This window comes from Rutidosis leptorrhynchoides, chromosome 11 (genome assembly GCF_046630445.1).
Source record: "Rutidosis leptorrhynchoides isolate AG116_Rl617_1_P2 chromosome 11, CSIRO_AGI_Rlap_v1, whole genome shotgun sequence".
Taxonomy (NCBI): Eukaryota; Viridiplantae; Streptophyta; class Magnoliopsida; order Asterales; family Asteraceae; genus Rutidosis; species Rutidosis leptorrhynchoides.
In genome coordinates, this window is record NC_092343.1 from 17,979,205 (window position 1) to 18,003,544 (window position 24,340).

Here is a 24,340-nt window from a genome sequence, read left to right on the forward strand (position 1 = left end):
TAATGAACGCATTGAAAATGGATTTTTAGAAAACAAATAGGTTTGTATTTTTGATCAAAATATTTTCTCGTTCAAGCTCGAGTTTAGATATCATTGAATTCCATGAGTTTGAATTCTCAATCTTTAAGGTCAATCTCAAGGATTGAGTAATATCAGTCTTAAAAGCTGATTTTTAATCTTTAAGGAGATTATCCTTTCTGGGGATCTGATTCATTAGTCTTATCAAGCTAATTTGCACGGTGCCTCCCCATTGTACGAGATAAATCCTTCTCATGGTTAGGATAAATCTGACCACATGGCGACCCTGTTTGATGCTGAGGTCCGTGGATTTCCTGCTGATTTTAGAGATGACTTTTCTAGATTTTTCGTCAACCTACAGCTGGTCTGGACGACAACTTCATGACCTAAATCAAGAAGCGCGTGTCTTTTTCGGAAGACTTTACTTCCTTTTAATGATGGAATTGATTCATCGTGTAGATCCATCTTTGTTTCAAATGTATTACAGTAAACCGGGTAAAACTGATTAGTATCGTCCAAAGCAAAAGTACCTGCAATAATCTTGTACAAAAATATGTGATATATGTTTTAAATTGAATAACTTGGTACATTCTTCCCACACTTAGTTTCTTTCTTTGCCTTTTTATTTTCTTCTATTTCATTTTAAATGAATTCAAGCGTTTTAGGGTGTTTCTCAATTTATGTCCTTTTCGAGGTAACGATAATTTCGGTATTATCACCTAGTTTTCATCGTTCATAAATATGTATAAACATGATTTTGAGTTCATTTAATTGAAAATTTTTCAAATTTTCACAAAATTTGGCAAATAAACTAAGTGTAAACCCGAGAGAATTTATAACCCTTCCCCACACTTGAGATCATGCAATGCCCTCATTTGCATGAAATCAGACTATAATTATAAATTCATGAGGGTGATTAGTGTAGAAAAGTGATTAAAAATACCCAGTTTGTAAGCATATTATTTTACATCACATTTGATATTTTGCGCCTTGTCATCAAAATTAGTAGTTTTTGTTGAACTTAATGACAGTCTTTGAAAGTGCGCTGTTTTACCCTGTTGTGTACATAACATAAAATACAAACATATATACATATTTTTGAAGTTTGGTATATAACCCCTACGTTCAAAAATTAATAATATATAATATTTTTGGCATGCTTTAGATCAATAAAATTAAAAATAATGATAACAAAATTTGTCGCCCCGCCCTCGGGTAAAGCAATTTCGGTTCAATGACCTAGTGTTCAACTTACGACGAATTTTAAAAATCATATTTTTAACTTAAAGAAATAAAGTAAATTTTGTTTTTTAAAATCACAATAAAACATAAATTAAAATGCATATTAATTTCAAATAAAACCTAAAAAAAATAAAAATTCAGAATGGAGGGAGAAAACTAGTTCTTTAGTGTCTGCTAGCGGAAAAGACCAATCGGGTTCCATTCTCGGAACTACACGAGAACAGAACAACTAACTCTAGATAGCATTTTCTTTTTAGAACATTTGAATCTCCCCACACTTAGGTAGCCGTGGTGTCAAAATTGTGATTAACTTCATCGTTAATTTCTCTTGGTCCATAATCAACTTGCATATCCGTGACTTTTTCTTTAAGCCATTGGTCGGATTCCTGTGTAATATCCACAATTTCAACTAGTTTCTCCTTTTCTTTAGGTGATAGATTGGATACTAACCGGTTACATAACTTAAAGTTTCCCTTGGTTCTAGCATCGCGAATCCGTTTAATAAGTTTCTTCATTGAACTATTAATAACGAGATCATTTAATTTCGTATCAACAACGGGGTTCTTTGTTATCATGTCATCATTAGGTGTTACTTCATTTTCCCCACACTTAGGCGTTTCATTATTATTAAGCACTACCGTTGGAGTTGGTAAAACAACATGGTTGTTACCAATCATTTTTGCTGGTTCAATGATTTTGGTTGGTGGAGATTTAGACTTTCGAATCATAAAGGTGATCGATTTGTTACCACTACTAAGTGTCATTCTTCCATTTCCTACATCAAATAACGCCCCGGTGGACGCAAAGAATGGTCGACCTAAAATTAGAGGAATGTTTGGGTCCTCTTCTATGTCAATGACAATGAATTCGACTAGAAAGGTTAAATTACCTACTTGAATGGGTAGGTTGTCAGCAATTCCAACTGGGTGCTTAATGGTTTGATCAAAGAGTCGAACACTCATATCCGTTGGACTTAACTTACCTACACCTAATCTCTTATATAAGGAAAGAGGCATAACACTCACACTCGCACCTAAATCTGCTAGTGCATCATACATGACACAATCACTAAGTAGACAAGGAACAATAAATTCACCCGGATCACCTACTCTAGGTGGAGGTTTTGGTGGAACTGTCTTCACCGGGTTTATATTTACGGCTTTTGTTTCTTGCACTTTCTTATTCTTTTTCTTCTTCTTCTTTCCAGAGGTATCACAATCTTTATTACCTATCACTTGCTCATACTCAACTCCTTTTCTTGGAAACGGGATGGGTGGTTTGTATGGTGCCACCACTGGCTTTACATACTCGGGTGGTGGTGGTGTAACTTCTTCATTGTTACTCTCATCTAAAACCTTCCCATCTTCTGATGCTGGTTTTTCAGAATTCGTTGACACCATATTAACATTCTCATTCCGAGGATTTACTTCAGTATTACTCGGTAGCTTTCCTTGTTCCCTCTCACTCATCATGCTAGCAAGAGTACCTACGTGTTTTTCTAGATTCAAAATGGAAGCTTGTTGAGTTCTTAATGACTGATCAAATCTCTCGTTCGTTTGGGTTTGAGTTTCAATAAATTGTGTTTGAGATTCAACTAGCTTGAATACCACGTCTTCCATATTTGACTTTTTCTCTTCGGTTTGTTGTGGTGGTTTATACAAGCCAGGTCTTTGTTGATTGAAAGTGTTGTTTTGAGTTGGTTGGTTATTCGGACCTTGTTGGTTATACCAGTTATTTTCGGGTCCTTTTGGATTGTAAAGAATGTTTTGATTTCGATTTAAGTTTAGCCTTGGCGGTTGATAATTATTTTGATAATTATTTCCCGGCCTTTGGTTCATATAGGAAACATTCTCTCGTTGTTCCATCGTTGGTTCAATGTGACAATCTTTCAATAAGTGTGGTCCACCGCATTGCTCACAACTGATTCGTATTGCGTGAATATCTTTATTCATCTTTTCCATTCGTCTTTCGAAAGCATCTATTTTTGCGGAAACGGAATCAAAGTCATGGCTAGAATCGGCTCTAGCCACTTTAGATGATCGAAAGATATCTTTTTCTTGATGCCACTCATGTGAGTGGGAGGCTGTGCTATCAATGATCTTGTAAGCTTCAGTTGCGGTTTTCTTCATAATGGATCCACCAGCGGTTATGTCGATGTCTTTTCGTGTGGCGATGTCTACGCCTTTATAGAAGATTTGTACTATTTGAAAAGTATCTAATCCGTGTTGAGGACATCCTCTCAACATCCTTCCGAATCTTGTCCACGCCTCATATAATGTTTCATTTGGATTTTGCGCGAACGTAACAATTTCTCCTTGAAGTCTCACGGCTTTGGATGCCGGAAAGAATTGTTTAAGAAATTTTTCAATTAAAACATCCCATGTGTCAATCGCCCCTTCAGGTAACGATTCTAACCAATCTTTGGCTTCTCCCTTTAAAGTCCAGGGAAACAACATGAGATAGATCTGCTCATCTTCCACTTCTCGGATTTTGAATAGTGTACAAATTCTTTTAAACGTACGAAGGTGTTCGTTAGGATCTTCATTCGGTGCACCACTGAATTGGCATTGGTTAGTTACCATGTGTAGAATTTGTCCTTTGATTTCATAATCTGACGCATTAACTTCTGGCTTAATAATGGCGTGACCTTGGCCCGTGCGTGTAACTCTCATTCGGTCTTCCATACTTAGAGGTTCTAGATTTTTCATGATTGGAAGTGTTGTATCTGAATCACTAGAGGTTTCTGATTTAATGGTTTCTTCCTCAACAATCTCTGTTTGAATGATTGGTGGTTCCGGAGGAATAATTAATGGATCAGGGTCTCGGAATTGTCCCTGAGTATTCTCCGGATTCTCAATTGTGATATTGGTTTCAAAAACTGGATTATCGGAAATTTGAGTTGAAGTACTCGGTCGACTTGATGACGATTCTAAAGAAAAATCAACGGCGGTTATATTTGCTAAATGTCTTGATCTAGTTACAGGTGGTGAACGTATGACCGGCGGCGAACGTCTTGCTCGGTGCATTCACTGAATATCCTATTAGTTTTTAAAAAGGAAAGAAAAATTATAATAAGTTATCCAATTAATAGACTTTTCTGATTTTGCCCACGTTTCGAATAGCCAAAAGATGCAGCAGAGGGGCAGGATTCGTTTGGTCTCAATATAATTGAGGACTGTTTGGCTCCAATAACCCGGTCCACGTACAAATCCAACTATTACTACGAACCAGAAAATTTTGATGTCTATCAATTTAACCACTTAAAATAAATTTTCGTAATTTTAAGAAATTTAGAGAAGAAGTAGAAAAAAATTCTAAGTCCTAAAAACTAGAATGGCGAGAAATAAGAAAGAAATAGATTGCGCGTCGAAAAATGTCGAAAAATAAAAGGTCGAAAAATAGGCGTCGAAAAATAAAAATAAGAAAGTAGTGCGAAATACGGCGTCGTAAAATTCTAAAGCACCTAAAACTTAGTCTAAGGAATAAGCACTTAAGGGATTTTACGGCAAAGCCTAAAAATTCTAGAAGTAAAAATAACTATGGCAAAACTAAACTTAATACTAAAAGTTGCGACTATAGTCTAAAAATCTAAAGGTACTAAAACTAAAAAAACATTTTTTTTTTTTTTATAGACAAAATTTTAAAAATATATATATATATTTTTTTTAATAATTTTTTTTTTTTTTTTTTTTTTTTTTTTTACGTTTTTGTTTTTTTTTTTTTTTTTTTTTTTTTTACGTTTTTTTTTTTTTTTTTTTTTTTTTACGTTTTTTTTTTTTTTTTTTTTTTTTTTTTTTTTTTTAAAATTTTTTTTTTTTTAAAAAAAAACGATTTTTTTTTTTTTTTTACAAATTTATAATTTTTTTTTATAATTATAATTTTTTTTAAAACTTTTTTTTTTTTTAATTCATTTACTATTCATGAATAGTAAATGAAAATTAATTAATTAATTTACTATTCACATGAAAGCGACATGATAGCAATTATTAATTATAAGTTACATAATATACCCCTGAAGTATTTAATAAATACGACTTTTGTTTTTAAAATTTACGTAAACTTTTGATTCTTAAAATTTTTATATTATTATATTCTAATTCAATATTATTATATTATTATATTCTATTTCAATATTATTATATTATTATATTTTATTTCAATATTATTATAATTAAAAATATAGCGTTTTAGCGCTCCCCGGCAGCGGCGCCAAAAACTTGATAATATAGCGTTAACTTCACCAGCTCCCTGTGGAACGAACCGGACTTACTAAAAACTACACTACTCTACGATTAGGTACACTGCCTATAGTGTTGTAGCAAGGTTTAGGTATATCCCATCCGTAAATTAATAAAACTTGTGTCATATTTTGTAGTATTTTGTATTAAAAATAATACTATTTCGTACCCTCACGCTACACCATCAAGTTTTTGATTAATCCATTCCCGTGTCCGGTTAAATGAACGATTATTCGTACATATAAATACCCCGCCCATCGTGTCCGATCGAGTGTATATGGTAATTTATAGGGACGCCCAATTGTAAATCTTTATATTAACATTAACAAACTTTCATTTAGTTAAACAAATATAAAGCCCATTAATTGATGGTGTAGCGTGAGGGTACGAAATAGTATTATTTTTAATACAAAATACTACAAAATATGACACAAGTTTTATTAATTTACGGATGGGATATACCTAAACCTTGCTACAACACTATAGGCAGTGTACCTAATCGTAGAGTAGTGTAGTTTTTAGTAAGTCCGGTTCGTTCCACAGGGAGCTGGTGAAGTTAACGCTATATTATTAAGTTTATTTGTAAAAATATATATATAAATAAGTAGTAGTATTATTATAAAATGGGGGTTTTACCGTTTAATGACCGGTTTGTCGATTTTAAGCGTAAAAATAAATGACAAAAGTTAAAGTGCGTAAAATAAATTGCGATAAATAAAATGACAGAAAATAAAATTGCGAGTAATAAAATGACAATAAATAAAGATACGATGAGAAATATAATAAAAGAATTATGCTTATTTAAACTTCCGTAATCATGATGTTTGACGTGTTGATTTTAATTTATTACCATGGGTTAATTGTCCGTTGTCCTGGTTTATTTGATACGTTTATCTGGTTTTTGTCCATAATAGTCCATCGGTCATAAATATAAAGTGCGAGTATCCTCGTCAAATTACCCTTATACCCGAAGTCAAATATTCCAACTGATTAAGGATTTAAACTGTGACGCAGTTATCACTTCTGTCAACAATTACACCAGTTATCACTGTATGTAATTCACCCCTGTTTTAATTAGTTTATGAATATTAATTCATCCACTTGATCAGAATGAATAATCAATTACCCAACCCAATTGATTAATTAAATGATTATAACAGATTCCATATGAACATCACTAAATAGGACAACCATAATCATTATTAATTATTAGGTTAATTAATTTGAAGATAGGTTCGACAGACTCCAATGAGTTGTCACTCAATTAGACAATACCCCCCATCTATTAATAGCCCATAGTTCAATTTCCACAAGTGTCGTTCTTTTGTTCAAACCCCAATTATGGTACAAAGCCCAATTACCCAATTTTAGTAATTAGCCCAACATCATGATTACTTCATTTTAAATAAGCATAATAACGACTTAGCTACGAGACATTAATGTAAAAAGGTTGAACATAACTTACAATGATTAAAAATAGCGTAGCGTTACACGGACAGAATTTCGACTTACACACTCAAACGATCTCTATCATAAATCTTATTATTATCATAATTTAAAATTAAAATTAAGATTATTGTTATATCTGATTACATTAACATTATGATAGAGAATTATAAATATAGATATTGATATTTGATATAGAAAAATAAGAAAAAAAAAATAGAAAGAAAAAAAAGATCGAAAAATATCTTCCTTAGCTACGATCGTCAATCATCCTTTTATAGCGAAATTAGAAATTGATTTTTCATTTACGACCCCTGAACTATGCTCAATTAACAACTTTTTATTATTTAATATTATTCTTATTATGAATTATTTAAATATTATATTTTATTCTTGTGCATAGTTGACTCGTAATTTTTACACCGTTGCGTCGAGCGCTGAAAGTTGGTTCATGTCCCGGTTCCGGATTTTCGAACGTCCTTTCGTACAATTTAATATCTTGTACTTTGCGTTTTGTAACTTGTACTCTTGTCATTTTTAGACGTTCTTCATCAATAAATTGAACCTTTTGAATTGTATCTTGTACATTTGAGCTTTTTGGACGTTTTGGTCTTTCAAATCTTCGTTTTTGTCTTTAAATCTTCATTTTCGAGCGATTTGCGTCTTTCGTCTTCGCACTTATTTATTTAACTATTACAACTAAAAATAAGGAAATTACATTTAAAAACTTTACATATTGGAACGATATTGCTACTAAATATATGTTCATTTGGAACACTATCAAATATCCCCACACTTGAGCGTTGCTTGTCCTCAAGCAATACAGTCTTTAAATAATATAATACATCACACGAATCACTTCTTTATTCTTCACACTTTGTACATCAGTGATTTTGATAGAGCGGTATAAACAATGATATTAACAATAGAAACATGGTTAAAGGTGGGTGTGTCATCCACAGTTGCCTTGGGTTTAGGTCAACGACACTTGCAATCAAATAGCCGATTTACTTTCGGTTTCCAAAGCAAAGTGCACATTTGAAAGGCGGTTTACAGTCCCACATGACTATAAAAATTTAGATCCTTTAGGAAATTGGATCTTTATGAAAACATTTGATCTTTTAAAAATTCAAGCTAGATTTTACCCTAGACAAGTTTTCTGATTTGACCCACCATCGGTGTTGCAAAATACATTTGTAGATCATTATTTTGGCTAAAACATTTAGGTTCGTGTAATCCACTGCTATCCCGGTATCGGAAAGCACACATCCAGTTTACTTGTTCCGTATATTACCTTTCGGTAAACTACCGTCCGGTTGTAAAGGAAAGCGATGAACAAGAAACTGTTAAGGCAATGTCCCGTGACATGCAGATGATTATGGTCTTTTAACGTGTCGGATGCTAGAACTATCCTTGGTAGGAGCGATAGTAAAGATCATCCTATGATTTTTCGGTCTGGCACAAGGTCATGTCTCCGACCATGCTATGCAACCACCGTTCTTACGGTTGACACCCGATTTGGTTCAGGTGACCTAATGAATTCCAGATGAATTCCTAGGATTTTACGTTCAATGGTAATGAACGCATTGAAAATGGGTTTTCAGAAAACAAATCGGTTTATAATTTGATCAAAATATTTTCTCGTTCAAGCTCAAGTTTAGATATCATTGAATTCCATGAGTTTGAATTCTCAATCTTTAAGGTCAATCTCAAGGATTGAGTAATATCAGTCTTAAAAGCTGATTTTTAATCTTTAAGGAGATTATCCTTTTCTGGGGATCTGATTCATTAGTCTTATCAAGCTAATTTGCACGGTGCCTCCCCATTGTACGAGATAAATCCTTCTCATGGTTAGGATAAATCTGACCACTTGGCGACCCTGTTTGATGCTGAGGTCCGTGGATTTCCTGTTGATTTTAGAGATGACTTTTCTAGATTTTTCGTCAACCTACAGCTGGTCTGGACGACAACTTCATGACCTAAATCAAGAAGCGCGTGTCTTTTTCGGAAGACTTTACTTCCTTCAAATGATGGAATTGATTCATCGTGTAGATCCATCTTTCTTTCAAATGTATTACAGTAAATCGGGTAAAACTGATTAGTATCATCCAAAGCAAAAGTACCTGCAATAATCTTGTACAAAAATATGTGATATATGTTTTAAATTGAATAACTTGGTACATTCTTCCCACACTTAGTTTCTTTCTTTGCCTTTTTATTTTCTTCTATTTCATTTTAAATGAATTCAAGCGTTTTAGGGTGTTTCTCAATTTATGTCCTTTTCGAGGTAACGATAATTTCGGTATTAACACCTAGTTTTCATCATTCATAAATATGTATAAACATGATTTTGAGTTCATTTAGTTGAAAAATTTTCAAATTTTCACAAAATTTGGCAATTAAACCAAGTGTAAACCCGAGAGAATTTATAACCCTTCCCCACACTTGAGATCATGCAATGCCCTCATTTGCATGAAATCAGACTATAATTATAAATTCATGAGGGTGATTAGTGTAGAAAAGTGATTAAAAATACCCAGTTTGTAAGCATATTATTTTACATCACATTTGATATTTTGCTTCTTGTCGTCAAAATCAGTAGCTATTGCTGAACTTAATGTTAGTCTTTGAAAGTGCGTTGTTCTACCCTGTTTTATAATATAAAATACAAACATATATATACATATTTTTGAAGTTGGGTATATTTCCCCACGTTCAAAAATTCATAAAATATAATATTTTTTTGGCATACTTTAGATCAATAAAATTAAAAATAATGATAACAAAATTTTTCGCCCCGCTCTCGGGTAAAGCAATTTCGGCTCAACGACCTAGTCTTCAACTCACGACGAATTTTAGAAATCAATTTTTTTTAACTTAATGAAATAAAGTAAATTTTGTTTTTAAAATCACACAAAACTTAAATTTAAAAAGCATATTAATTTCAAATAAAACCTAAAAAAAAATAAAAATTCAGAATGGAGGGAGAAAACTAGTTCTTTAGTGTCTGCTAGCGGAAAAGACCAATCGAATTCCATTCTCGGAACTACACGAGAACAGAACAACTAACTACAAACAGCATTTTCTTTTTAGAACATTCGAATCTCCCCACACTTAGGTAGTTGTGGTGTTGAAATTGTGATTAACTTCATTGTCAATTTCTCTTGGTCCATAATCAACTTGCCTATCTGTGACTTTTTCTTTAAGCCAGTGCCCGGCTTCTTCCGTAATATCCCATAATTCAACTAGCTTCGCCTTTTCTTTAGGCGACAGATTGGATACTAACCGGTTACATAACTTAAAGTTCCCCTTACTTCTAGCATCGATAGCCCGTTTAAAAAATTTCTTCATTGAACTGTTAATAACGGGGTCATTTAATTTCGTATCAACAACGAGGTTCTTTATTATCAAGTCATCATTAGGTTTTACTTCATTTTCCCCACACTTAGGCGTTTTATTATTGCTAAGCACTACCGTTGGAGTTGGTAAAACAACATGGTTATTACCAATCATTTTTACTGGTTCAACGGTTTTAGTTGGTGGAGATTTAGACTTTCGAATCATAAAGGTGATTGATTTGTTACCACTTTTAAGTGTCATTCTTCCATTTCCTACATCAAATAACGCCCCGGTGGACGCAAAGAATGGTCGACCTAAAATTAGAGGAACGTTTGGGTCCTCTTCTATGTCAATGACAATAAATTCGACTAGAAAGGTTAAATTGCCTACTTGAACGGGTAGGTTGTCAGCAATTCCAACTGGGTGTTTAATGGTTTGATCAAAGAGTCGAACACTCATATCCGTTGGACTTAACTTACCTACACCTAATCTCTTATATAAGGAAAGAGGCATAACACTTACACTCGCACCTAAATCTGCTAGTGCATCATACATGACACAATCACTAAGTAGACAAGGAACAATAAATTCACCCGGATCACCTACCCTAGGTGGAGGTTTTGGTGTAACTGTCTTCACCGGGTTTATATTTACGGCTTTTGTTTCTTGCACTTTCTTATTCTTTTTCTTCTTCTTCTTTCCAGAGGTATCACAATCTTTATTACCTATCACTTGCTCATACTCAACTCCTTTTCTTGGAAACGGGATGGGTGGTTTGTATGGTGCCACCACTGGCTTTACATACTCGGGTGGTGGTGGTGTAACTTCTTCATTGTTACTCTCATCTAAAACCTTCCCATCTTCTGATGCTGGTTTTTCAGAATTCGTTGACACCATATTAACATTCTCATTCCGAGGATTTACTTCAGTATTACTCGGTAGCTTTCCTTGTTCCCTCTCACTCATCATGCTAGCAAGAGTACCTACGTGTTTTTCAAGATTCAAAATGGAAGCTTGTTGAGTTCTTAATGACTGATCAAATCTCTCGTTCGTTTGGGTTTGAGTTTCAATAAATTGTGTTTGAGATTCAACTAGCTTGAATACCACGTCTTCCATATTTGACTTTTTCTCTTCGGTTTGTTGTTGTGGTTTATATAAGCCAGGTCTTTGTTGATTGAAAGTGTTGTTTTGAGTTGGTTGGTTATTCGGACCTTGTTGGTTATACCAGTTATTTTCGGGTCCTTTTGGATTGTAAAGAATGTTTTGATTTCGATTGAAGTTTAGCTTTGGCGGTTGATAATTATTTTGATAATTATTTCCAGGCCTTTGGTTCATATAGGAAACATTCTCTCGTTGTTCCAATGTTGGTTCAATGTGACAATCTTTCAATAAGTGTGGTCCACCGCATAGCTCACAACTGATTCGTATTGCGTGAATATCTTTATTCATCTTTTCCATTCGTCTTTCGAAAGCATCTATTTTTGCGGAAACGGAATCAAAGTCAGGGCTAGAATCGGCTCTAGCCACTTTAGATGATCGAAAGATATCTTTTTCTTGATGCCACTCATGCGAGTGGGAGGCTGTGTTATCAATAATTTTGTAAGCTTCAGTTGCGGTTTTCTTCATAATGGATCCACCAGCGGTTATGTCGATGTCTTTTCGTGTGGCAATGTCTACGCCTTTATAGAAGATTTGTACTATTTGAAAAGTATCTAATCCGTGTTGAGGACATCCTCTCAACATCCTTCCGAATCTTGTCCACGCCTCATATAATGTTTCATTTGGCTTTTGCGCGAACGTAACAATTTCTCCTTGAAGTCTCACGGCTTTAGATGCCGGAAAGAATTGTTTAAGAAATTTTTCAACTAAAACATCCCATGTGTCAATCGCCCCTTCAGGTAACGATTCTAACCAATCTTTGGCTTCTCCCTTTAAAGTCCAGGGAAACAACATGAGATAGATCTGCTCATCTTCTACTTCTCGGATTTTGAATAGTGTACAAATTCTTTTAAACGTACGAAGGTGTTCGTTAGGATCTTCATTCGGTGCACCACTGAATTGGCATTGGTTAGTTACCATGTGTAGAATTTGTCCTTTGATTTCATAATCTGACGCATTAACTTCTGGCTTAATAATGGCGTGACCTTGGCCCGTGCGTGTAACTCTCATTCGGTCTTCCATACTTAGAGGTTCTAGATTTTTCATGATTGGAAGTGTTGTATCTGAATCACTAGAGGTTTCTGATTTAATGGTTTCTTCCTCAACAATCTCTGTTTGAATGATTGGTGGTTCCGGAGGAATAATTAATGGATCAGGGTCTCGGAATTGTCCCTGAGTATTCTCCGGATTCTCAATTGTGATATTGGTTTCAAAAACTGGATTATCGGAAATTTGAGTTGAAGTACTCGGTCGACTTGATGACGATTCTAAAGAAAAATCAACGGCGGTTATATTTGCTAAATGTCTTGATCTAGTTACAGGTGGTGAACGTATGACCGGCGGCGAACGTCTTGCTCGGTGCATTCACTGAATATCCTATTAGTTTTTAAAAAGGAAAGAAAAATTATAATAAGTTATCCAATTAATAGACTTTTCTGATTTTGCCCACGTTTCGAATAGCCAAAAGATGCAGCAGAGGGGCAGGATTCGTTTGGTCTCAATATAATTGAGGACTGTTTGGCTCCAATAACCCGGTCCACGTACAAATCCAACTATTACTACGAACCAGAAAATTTTGATGTCTATCAATTTAACCACTTAAAATAAATTTTCGTAATTTTAAGAAATTTAGAGAAGAAGTAGAAAAAAATTCTAAGTCCTAAAAACTAGAATGGCGAGAAATAAGAAAGAAATAGATTGCGCGTCGAAAAATGTCGAAAAATAAAAGGTCGAAAAATAGGCGTCGAAAAATAAAAATAAGAAAGTAGTGCGAAATACGGCGTCGTAAAATTCTAAAGCACCTAAAACTTAGTCTAAGGAATAAGCACTTAAGGGATTTTACGGCAAAGCCTAAAAATTCTAGAAGTAAAAATAACTATGGCAAAACTAAACTTAATACTAAAAGTTGCGACTATAGTCTAAAAATCTAAAGGTACTAAAACTAAAAAAACATTTTTTTTTTTTTATAGACAAAATTTTAAAAATATATATATATATTTTTTTTAATAATTTTTTTTTTTTTTTTTTTTTTTTTTTTTTACGTTTTTGTTTTTTTTTTTTTTTTTTTTTTTTTTACGTTTTTTTTTTTTTTTTTTTTTTTTTTTTTTTTTAAAATTTTTTTTTTTTAAAAAAAAACGATTTTTTTTTTTTTTTTACAAATTTATAATTTTTTTTTATAATTATAATTTTTTTTAAAACTTTTTTTTTTTTAATTCATTTACTATTCATGAATAGTAAATGAAAATTAATTAATTAATTTACTATTCACATGAAAGCGACATGATAGCAATTATTAATTATAAGTTACATAATATACCCCTGAAGTATTTAATAAATACGACTTTTGTTTTTAAAATTTACGTAAACTTTTGATTCTTAAAATTTTTATATTATTATATTCTAATTCAATATTATTATATTATTATATTCTATTTCAATATTATTATATTATTATATTTTATTTCAATATTATTATAATTAAAAATATAGCGTTTTAGCGCTCCCCGGCAGCGGCGCCAAAAACTTGATGGTGTAGCGTGAGGGTACGAAATAGTATTATTTTTAATACAAAATACTACAAAATATGACACAAGTTTTATTAATTTACGGATGGGATATACCTAAACCTTGCTACAACACTATAGGCAGTGTACCTAATCGTAGAGTAGTGTAGTTTTTAGTAAGTCCGGTTCGTTCCACAGGGAGCTGGTGAAGTTAACGCTATATTATTAAGTTTATTTGTAAAAATATATATATAAATAAGTAGTAGTATTATTATAAAATGGGGGTTTTACCGTTTAATGACCGGTTTGTCGATTTTAAGCGTAAAAATAAATGACAAAAGTTAAAGTGCGTAAAATAAATTGCGATAAATAAAATGACAGAAAATAAAATTGCGAGTAATAAAATGACAATAAATAAAGATACGATGAGAAATATAATAAAAGAATTATGCTTATTTAAACTTCCGTAATCATGATGTTTGACGTGTTGATTTTAATTTATTACCATGGGTTAATTGTCCGTTGTCCTGGTTTATTTGATACGTTTATCTGGTTTTTGTCCATAATAGTCCATCGGTCATAAATATAAAGTGCGAGTATCCTCGTCAAATTACCCTTATACCCGAAGTCAAATATTCCAACTGATTAAGGATTTAAACTGTGACGCAGTTATCACTTCTGTCAACAATTACACCAGTTATCACTGTATGTAATTCACCCCTGTTTTAATTAGTTTATGAATATTAATTCATCCACTTGATCAGAATGAATAATCAATTACCCAACCCAATTGATTAATTAAATGATTATAACAGATTCCATATGAACATCACTAAATAGGACAACCATAATCATTATTAATTATTAGGTTAATTAATTTGAAGATAGGTTCGACAGACTCCAATGAGTTGTCACTCAATTAGACAATACCCCCCATCTATTAATAGCCCATAGTTCAATTTCCACAAGTGTCGTTCTTTTGTTCAAACCCCAATTATGGTACAAAGCCCAATTACCCAATTTTAGTAATTAGCCCAACATCATGATTACTTCATTTTAAATAAGCATAATAACGACTTAGCTACGAGACATTAATGTAAAAAGGTTGAACATAACTTACAATGATTAAAAATAGCGTAGCGTTACACGGACAGAATTTCGACTTACACACTCAAACGATCTCTATCATAAATCTTATTATTATCATAATTTAAAATTAAAATTAAGATTATTGTTATATCTGATTACATTAACATTATGATAGAGAATTATAAATATAGATATTGATATTTGATATAGAAAAATAAGAAAAAAAAAATAGAAAGAAAAAAAAAGATCGAAAAATATCTTCCTTAGCTACGATCGTCAATCATCCTTTTATAGCGAAATTAGAAATTGATTTTTCATTTACGACCCCTGAACTATGCTCAATTAACAACTTTTTATTATTTAATATTATTCTTATTATGAATTATTTAAATATTATATTTTATTCTTGTGCATAGTTGACTCGTAATTTTTACACCGTTGCGTCGAGCGCTGAAAGTTGGTTCATGTCCCGGTTCCGGATTTTCGAACGTCCTTTCGTACAATTTAATATCTTGTACTTTGCGTTTTGTAACTTGTACTCTTGTCATTTTTAGACGTTCTTCATCAATAAATTGAACCTTTTGAATTGTATCTTGTACATTTGAGCTTTTTGGACGTTTTGGTCTTTCAAATCTTCGTTTTTGTCTTTAAATCTTCATTTTCGAGCGATTTGCGTCTTTCGTCTTCGCACTTATTTATTTAACTATTACAACTAAAAATAAGGAAATTACATTTAAAAACTTTACATATTGGAACGATATTGCTACTAAATATATGTTCATTTGGAACACTATCAAATATCCCCACACTTGAGCGTTGCTTGTCCTCAAGCAATACAGTCTTTAAATAATATAATACATCACACGAATCACTTCTTTATTCTTCACACTTTGTACATCAGTGATTTTGATAGAGCGGTATAAACAATGATATTAACAATAGAAACATGGTTAAAGGTGGGTGTGTCATCCACAGTTGCCTTGGGTTTAGTGTTCCAATGATATTAACAATGAAGTAAATCCTCGGAATGAGAATGTTAATATGGTGTCAACGAATTCTGAAAAACCAGCATCAGAAGATGGGAGGGTTTTAGATGAGAGTAACAATGAAGAAGTTACACCACCACCACCCGAGTATGTAAAGCCAGTGGTGGCACCATACAAACCACCCATCCCGTTTCCAAGAAAAGGAGTTGAGTATGAGCAAGTGATAGGTAATAAAGATTGTGATACCTCTGGAAAGAAGAAGAAGAAAAAGAATAAGAAAGTGCAAGAAACAAAAGCCGTAAATATAAACCCGGTGAAGACAGTTCCACCAAAACCTCCACCTAGGGTAGGTGATCCGGGTGAATTTATTGTTCCTTGTCTACTTAGTGATTGTGTCATGTATGATGCACTAGCAGATTTAGGTGCAAGTGTAAGTGTTATGCCTCTTTCCTTATATAAGAGATTAGGTGTAGGTAAGTTAAGTCCAACGGACATGAGTGTTCGACTCTTTGATCAAACCATTAAGCACCCAGTTGGAATTGCTGACAACCTACCCGTTCAAGTAGGCAATTTAACCTTTCTAGTCGAATTTATTGTCATTGACATAGAAGAGGACCCAAACGTTCCTCTAATTTTAGGTCGACCATTCTTTGCGTCCACCGGGGCGTTATTTGATGTAGGAAATGGAAGAATGACACTTAAAAGTGGTAACAAATCAATCACCTTTATGATTCGAAAGTCTAAATCTCCACCAACTAAAACCGTTGAACCAGTAAAAACGATTGGTAATAACCATGTTGTTTTACCAACTCCAACGGTAGTGCTTAGCAATAATAAAACGCCTAAGTGTGGGGAAAATGAAGTAACACCTAATGATGACATGATAACAAAGAACCCCGTTGTTGATACGAAATTAAATAATCCCGTTATTGATAGTTCAATGAAGAAACTTATTAAACGGATTCGCGATGCTAAAACCAAGGGGAACTTTAAGTTATGTAACCGGTTAGTATCCAATCTATCACCTAAAGAAAAGGAGAAACTAGTTGAAATTGTGGATATTACACAGGAATCCGACCAATGGCTTAAAGAAAAAGTCACGGATATGCAAGTTGATTATGGACCAAGAGAAATTGACGATGAAGTTAATCACAATTTCAACACCACAGCTACCTAAGTGTGGGGAGATTCAAATGTTCTAAAAAGAAGACGATGTTATTCTGTTCTCGTGTAGTTCCGAGAATGGAATCCGATTGGTCTTTTCCGCTAGCAGACACTAAAGAACTAGTTTTCTCCCTCCATTCTGAATTTTTGTTTTGTAGGTTTTATATAAAATTAATATTTTTTTTTTTAATTTAAGTTTTGTGTGAATTTTAAAAACAAAATTTACTTTAATTCATTAAGTTGAAAAAAATGATTTCTAAAATTCGTCGTGAGTTGAAGACTAGGTCATTAAGCCGAAATTACTTTACCCGAGGGCGGGGCGACAAATTTTGTTATCATTATTTTTAATTTTATTGATTTAAAGTATGCCAAAAATATTATACTTTATAAATTTTTGAAAAGTGGGGTTATAAACCAAACTTCAAAAATATGTATATATGTTTGTATTTTATCTTATGTACAAAACAGGGTAAAACAGCGCACTTTCAAAGGCTAGCATTAAGTTCAGCAAAAGCTAATAATTTTGACGACAATATCAAATGTGAGATAACAACAATATGTTTGCAAACTCGGTATTTTTAATAACTTTTCTACGCTAATCACCCTCATGAATTTATAATTGTAGTCTGATTTCATGCAAATGAGGGCATTGCATGATCTTAAGTGTGGGGAAGGGTTATAAATTCTCTCAGGTTTATACTTGGTTTATTTGCCAAATTTTGTGAAAATTTGAAAAATTTTCAACTAAATGAACTCAAAATCATGTTTATACATATTTATGAACGATGAAAACTAGGTGTTAATACCGAAATTATCGTTACCTCGAAAAGGACATAAATTGAGAAACAACTTAAAACGCTTGAATTCATTTAAAATGGAATAAAGGAGAATAAAAAGGCAAAGAAAGAAACTAAGTGTGGGGAGAATGTACCAAGTTATTCAATTAAAAACTATCTATCACATATTTTTGTACAAACAATTGAAAATACTTTTGTTTTGAACGATAATCAACTGTTTTATCCGATGAAAGAAAAGAAGAGATGGATCTACACGATGAATCAATTCCATCATTTGAAGGAAGTAAAGTCTTCCGAAAAAGACACGCGCTTCTTGATTTAGGTCATGAAGTTGTCGTCCAGACCAGCTGTAGGTTGACGAAAAATCTAGAAAAGTCATCACTAAAATCAGCAGGAAATCCACGGACCTCAGCATCAAACAGGGTCGCCAAGTGGTCAGATTTATCCTAACCATGAGAAGGATTTATCTCGTACAATGGGGAGGCACCGTGCAAATTAGCTTGATAAGACTAATGAATCAGATCCCCAGAAAGGATAATCTCCTTAAAGATTAAAAATCAGCTTTTAAGACTGATATTACTCAATCCTAGAGATTGACCTTAAAGATTGAGAATTCAAACTCATGGAATTCAATGATATCTAAACTCGAGCTTGAACGAGAAAATATTTTGATCAAAAATACAAACCGATTTGTTTTCTGAAAATCCATTTTCAATGCGTTCATTACCATTGAACGTAAAATCCTAGGAATTCACCTGGAATTCATTAGGTCACCTGAAGCAAATCGGGTGTCAACCGTAAGAACGGTGGTTGCATAGCATGGTCAGAGACAGGACCTTGTGCCAGACCGAAAAATCATAGGATGATCTTTACTATCGCTCCTACCAAGGATAGTTCTAGCATCCGACACGTTAAAAGACCATAATCATCTGCATGTCACGGGACATTGCCTTAACAGTTTCTTGTTCATCGCTTTCCTTTACAACCGGACGGTAGTTTGCCGAAAGGTAATATACGGAACACGTAAACTGGATGTGTGCTTTCCGATACCGGGATAGCAGTGGATTACACGAACCTAAATGTTTTTAGCCAAAATATTGATCCACAAATATATTTTGCAACACCAATGGTGGATCAAATCAGAAAACTTATCTAGGGTAAAAGCTAGATTGAATTTTCAAAAGATCAAATGTTTTCATAAAGATCCTATTTCCTAAAGGATCTAAATTTTTATAGTCATGTGGGACTGTAAACCGCCTTTCAAATGTGCACTTTGCTTTGGAAACCGAAAGTAAATCGGCTATTTGATTGCAAGTGTCGTTGACCTAAACCCAAGGCAACTGTGGATGACACACCCACCTTTAACCATCATTACTGTCATTGTTTATACCGCTATATCAAAATCACTGATGTACAAAATGTGATGAATAAAAAAGTGATTCATGTATGTTTTTATTTCAAGTTCTGTATTGCTTGAGGACAAGCAACGCTCAAGTGTGGGGATATTTGATAGTGTTCCAAATGAACATATATTTAGTAGCAATATCGTTCCAATATGTAAAGTTTTTAAATGTAATTTCCTTATTTTTAGTTGTAATAGTTAAATAAATAAGTGCGAAGACGAAAGACGCAAATCGCTCGAAAATGAAGATTTAAAGACAAAAACGAAGATTTGAAAGACCAAAACGTCCAAAAAGCTCAAATGTACAAGATACAATTCAAAAGGTTCAATTTATTGATGAAGAACGTCTAAAAATGACAAGAGTACAAGTTACAAAACGCAAAGTACAAGATATTAAATTATACGAAAGGACGTTCGAAAATCCGAAACCAGGACATGAACCAACTCTCAAAGCTCGACGCAACGGTGTAAAAATTACGAGTCAACTATGCACAAGAATAAAATATAATATTTAAATAAATCATAATAAGAATAATATTAAATAATAAAAAGTTGTTAATTGAGCATAGTTCAGGGGTCGTAAATGAAAATTTCAAATTCTAAATTCGCTATAAAACGATGATTTACGATGAATTGAAGGAGAAGACTTTTTCGATCAAATTTTTCTATCTCTTTTTTTTCTTACTTTTCTATATAAATATCCAATATCTATATTTATAATTCTCTATCATAATGTTAATGTAATCAGATATAACAATAATCTTAATTTTAATTTTAAATTATGATAATAATAAGATTTATGATAGAGATCGTTTGAGTGTGTAAGTCGAAATTCTGTCCGTGTAACGCTACGCTATTTTTAATCATTGTAAGTTATGTTCAACCTTTTTACATTAATGTCTCGTAGCTAAGTCGTTATTATGCTTATTTAAAATGAAGTACTCATGATGTTGGGCTAATTACTAAAATTGGGTTATTGAACTTTGTACCATAATTAAGGTTTGGGCAAAAGACCGACACTTGTGGAAATTAGACTATTGACTATTAATAGATGGGGGGTATTGTCTAATTGAGTGACAACTCATTGGAGTCTGTCGAACCTATCTTCAAATTAATTAACCTAATAATTAATAATGATTATGGTTGTCCTATTTAGTGATGTTCATTTGGAATCTGTTATAATCATTTAATTAATCAATTGGGTTGGGTAATTGATTATTCATTCTGATCAAGTGGATGAATTAATATTCATAAACTAATTAAAACAGGGGTGGATTACATACAGTGATAACTGGTGTAATTGTTGACAGAAGTGATAACTGCGTCACAGTTTAAATCCTTAATCAGTTGGAATATTTGACTTCGGGTATAAGGGTAATTTGACGAGGATACTCGCAATTTATATTTATGACCGATGGACTATTATGGACAAAAACCAGATAGACGTATCAAATAAACCAGGACAAAGGACAATTAACCCATGGTAATAAATTAAAATCAACACGTCAAACATCATGATTACGGAAGTTTAAATAAGCATAATTCTTTTATTATATTTCTCATCGTATCTTTATTTACTGTCATTTTATTTATCGCAATTTATTTTACGCACTTTAATTTTTGTCATTTATTTTTACGCTTAAAATCGACAAACCGGTCATTAAACGGTAAAACCCCCATTTTATAATAATACTACTACTTATTTATATATATATTTTTATAAATAAACTTAATAATATAGCGTTAACTTCACCAGCTCCCTGTGGAACGAACCGGACTTACTAAAAACTACACTACTCTACGATTAGGTACACTGCCTATAGTGTTGTAGCAAGGTTTAGGTATATCCCATCCGTAAATTAATAAAACTTGTGTCATATTTTGTAGTATTTTGTATTAAAAATAATACTATTTCGTACCCTCACGCTACATCGCCAAGTTTTTGGCGCCGCTGCCGGGGAGCGCTAAAACGCTATATTTTTAATTATAATAATATTGAAATAAAATATAATAATATAATAATATTGAAATAGAATATAATAATATAATAATATTGAAATAGAATATAATAATATAAAAATATTTAAGAATAAAAGTTTACGTAAAATTTAAAAAAAAAAGTCGTATTTATTAAATACTTCAGGGGTATATTATGTAACTTATAATTAATAATTGCTATCATGTCGCTTTCATGTGAATAGTAAATTAATTAATTAATTTTCATTTACTATTCATGAATAGTAAATGAATTAAAAAAAAAAGTTTTAAAAAAAAATATAATTATAAAAAAAATTATTAATTTGTAAAAAAAAAAATCGTTTTTTAAAAAAAAAAAAAAAAAAAAAAAAAAAAATCGTTTTTAAAAAAAAAAAAAAAAAAAAAAAAAAAAATCATTTTTTTTAAAAAAAAAAAAAAAATCGTTTTAAAAAAAAAATTTGTAAAAAAAAAAAAATCGTTTTTTTTTAAAAATTTAAAAAAAAAAAAACGAAAAAAAAAAAAAAAAAAAAAGAAAAAAAAAAAAAAAAAAAAAAAAAAAACGTAAAAAAAAAACGTAAAAAAAAAAAAAAAAAAAAAAAATTATTAAAAAAAAAATATATATATTTTTAAAATTTTGTCTATAAAAAAAAATGTTTTTTTAGTTTTATTACCTTTAGATTTTTAGACTATAGTCGCAACTTTTAGTATTAAGTTTAGTTTTGCCATAGTTATTTTTACTTCTAGAATTTTTAGGCTTTGCCGTAAAATCCCTTAAGTGCTTATTCCTTAGACTAAGTTTTAGGTGCTTTAAAATTTTACGACGTCGTATTTCGCACTACTTTCTTATTTTTATTTTTCGACGCCTATTTTTCGACCTTTTATTTTTCGACATTTTTCGACGCGCAATCTATTTCTTTCTTATTTCTCGCCATTCTAGTTTTTAGGACTTAGAATTTTTTTTCTACTTCTTCTCTAAATTTCTTAAAATTACGAAAATTTATTTTAAGTGGTTAAATTGATAGACATCAAAATTTTCTGGTTCGTAGTAATAGTTGGATTTGTACGTGGACCGGGTTATTGGAGCCAAACAGTCCTCAATTATATTGAGACCAAACGAATCCTGCCCCTCTGCTGCATCTTTTGGCTATTCGAAACGTGGGCAAAATCAGAAAAGTCTATTAATTGGATAACTTATTATAATTTTTCTTTCCTTTTTAAAAACTAATAGGATATTCAGTGAATGCACCGAGCAAGACGTTCACCACCTTTTGTACGTTCACCACCTGTAACTCGATCAAGACATCGTTTAACAAATATAGCTGCCGTTGATTTTTCTTTAGACTCGTCATCAAGTCGACCGAGTACTTCAACTCAAATTTCCGATAATCCAGTTTTTGAAACCAATATCACAATTGAGAATCCGGAGAATACTCAGGGACAATTCCGAGACCCTGATCCATTAATTATTCCTCCGGAACCACCAATCATTCAAACAGAGATTGTTGAGGAAGAAACCATTAAATCAGAAACCTCTAGTGATTCAGATACAACACTTCCAATCATGGAAAATCTAGAACCTCTAAGTATGGAAGATCGAATGAGAGCCACACGCACGGGCCAAGGTCACGCCATTATTAAGCCAGAAGTTAATGCGTCAGATTATGAAATCAAAGGACAAATTCTACACATGGTAACTAACCAATGCCAATTCAGTGGTGCACCGAATGAAGATCCTAACGAACACCTTCGTACGTTTAAAAGAATTTGTACACTATTCAAAATCCGAGAAATGGAAGATGAGCAGATCTATCTCATGTTGTTTCCCTGGACTTTAAAGGGAGAAGCCAAAGATTGGTTAGAATCGTTACCTGAAGGGGCGATTGACACATGGGATGTTTTAGTTGAAAAATTTCTTAAACGATTCTTTCCGGCATCCAAAGCCGTGAGACTTCAAGGAGAAATTGTTACGTTCGCGCAAAATCCAAATGAAACATTATATGAGGCGTGGACAAGATTCGGAAGGATGTTGAGAGGATGTCCTCAACACGGATTAGATACTTTTCAAATAGTACAAATCTTCTATAAAGGCGTAGACATCGCCACACGAAAAGACATCGACATAACCGCTGGTGGATCCATTATGAAGAAAACCGCAACTGAAGCTTACAAGATCATTGATAGCACAGCCTCCCACTCACATGAGTGGCATCAAGAAAAAGATATCTTTCGATCATCTAAAGTGGCTAGAGCCGATTCTAGCCATGACTTTGATTCCGTTTCCGCAAAAATAGATGCTTTCGAAAGACGAATGGAAAAGATGAATAAAGATATTCACGCAATACGAATCAGTTGTGAGCAATGCGGTGGACCACACTTATTGAAAGATTGTCACATTGAACCAACGATGGAACAACGAGAGAATGTTTCCTATATGAACCAAAGGCCGGGAAATAATTATCAAAATAATTATCAACCGCCAAGGCTAAACTTAAATCGAAATCAAAACATTCTTTACAATCCAAAAGGACCAGAAAATAACTGGTATAACCAACAATGTCCGAATAACCAACCAACTCAAAACAACACTTTCAATCCACAAAGACATGGCTTGTATAAACCACCACAACAAACCGAAGAGAAAAAGTCAAATATGGAAGACGTGGTATTTAAGCTAGTTGAATCTCAAACACAATTTATTGAAACTCAAACCCAAACGAACGAGAGGTTTGATCAGTCATTAAGAACTCAACAAGCTTCCATTTTGAATCTAGAAAAACACGTAGGAACTCTTGCTAGCATGATGAGTGAGAGGGAACAAGGAAAGCTACCGAGTAATACTGAAGTAAATCCTCGAAATGAGAATGTTAATATGGTTTCAACGAATTCTGAAAAACCAGCATCAGAAGATGGGAAGGTTTTAGATGAGAGTAACAATGAAGAAGTTACACCACCACCACCCGAGTATGTAAAGCCAATGGTG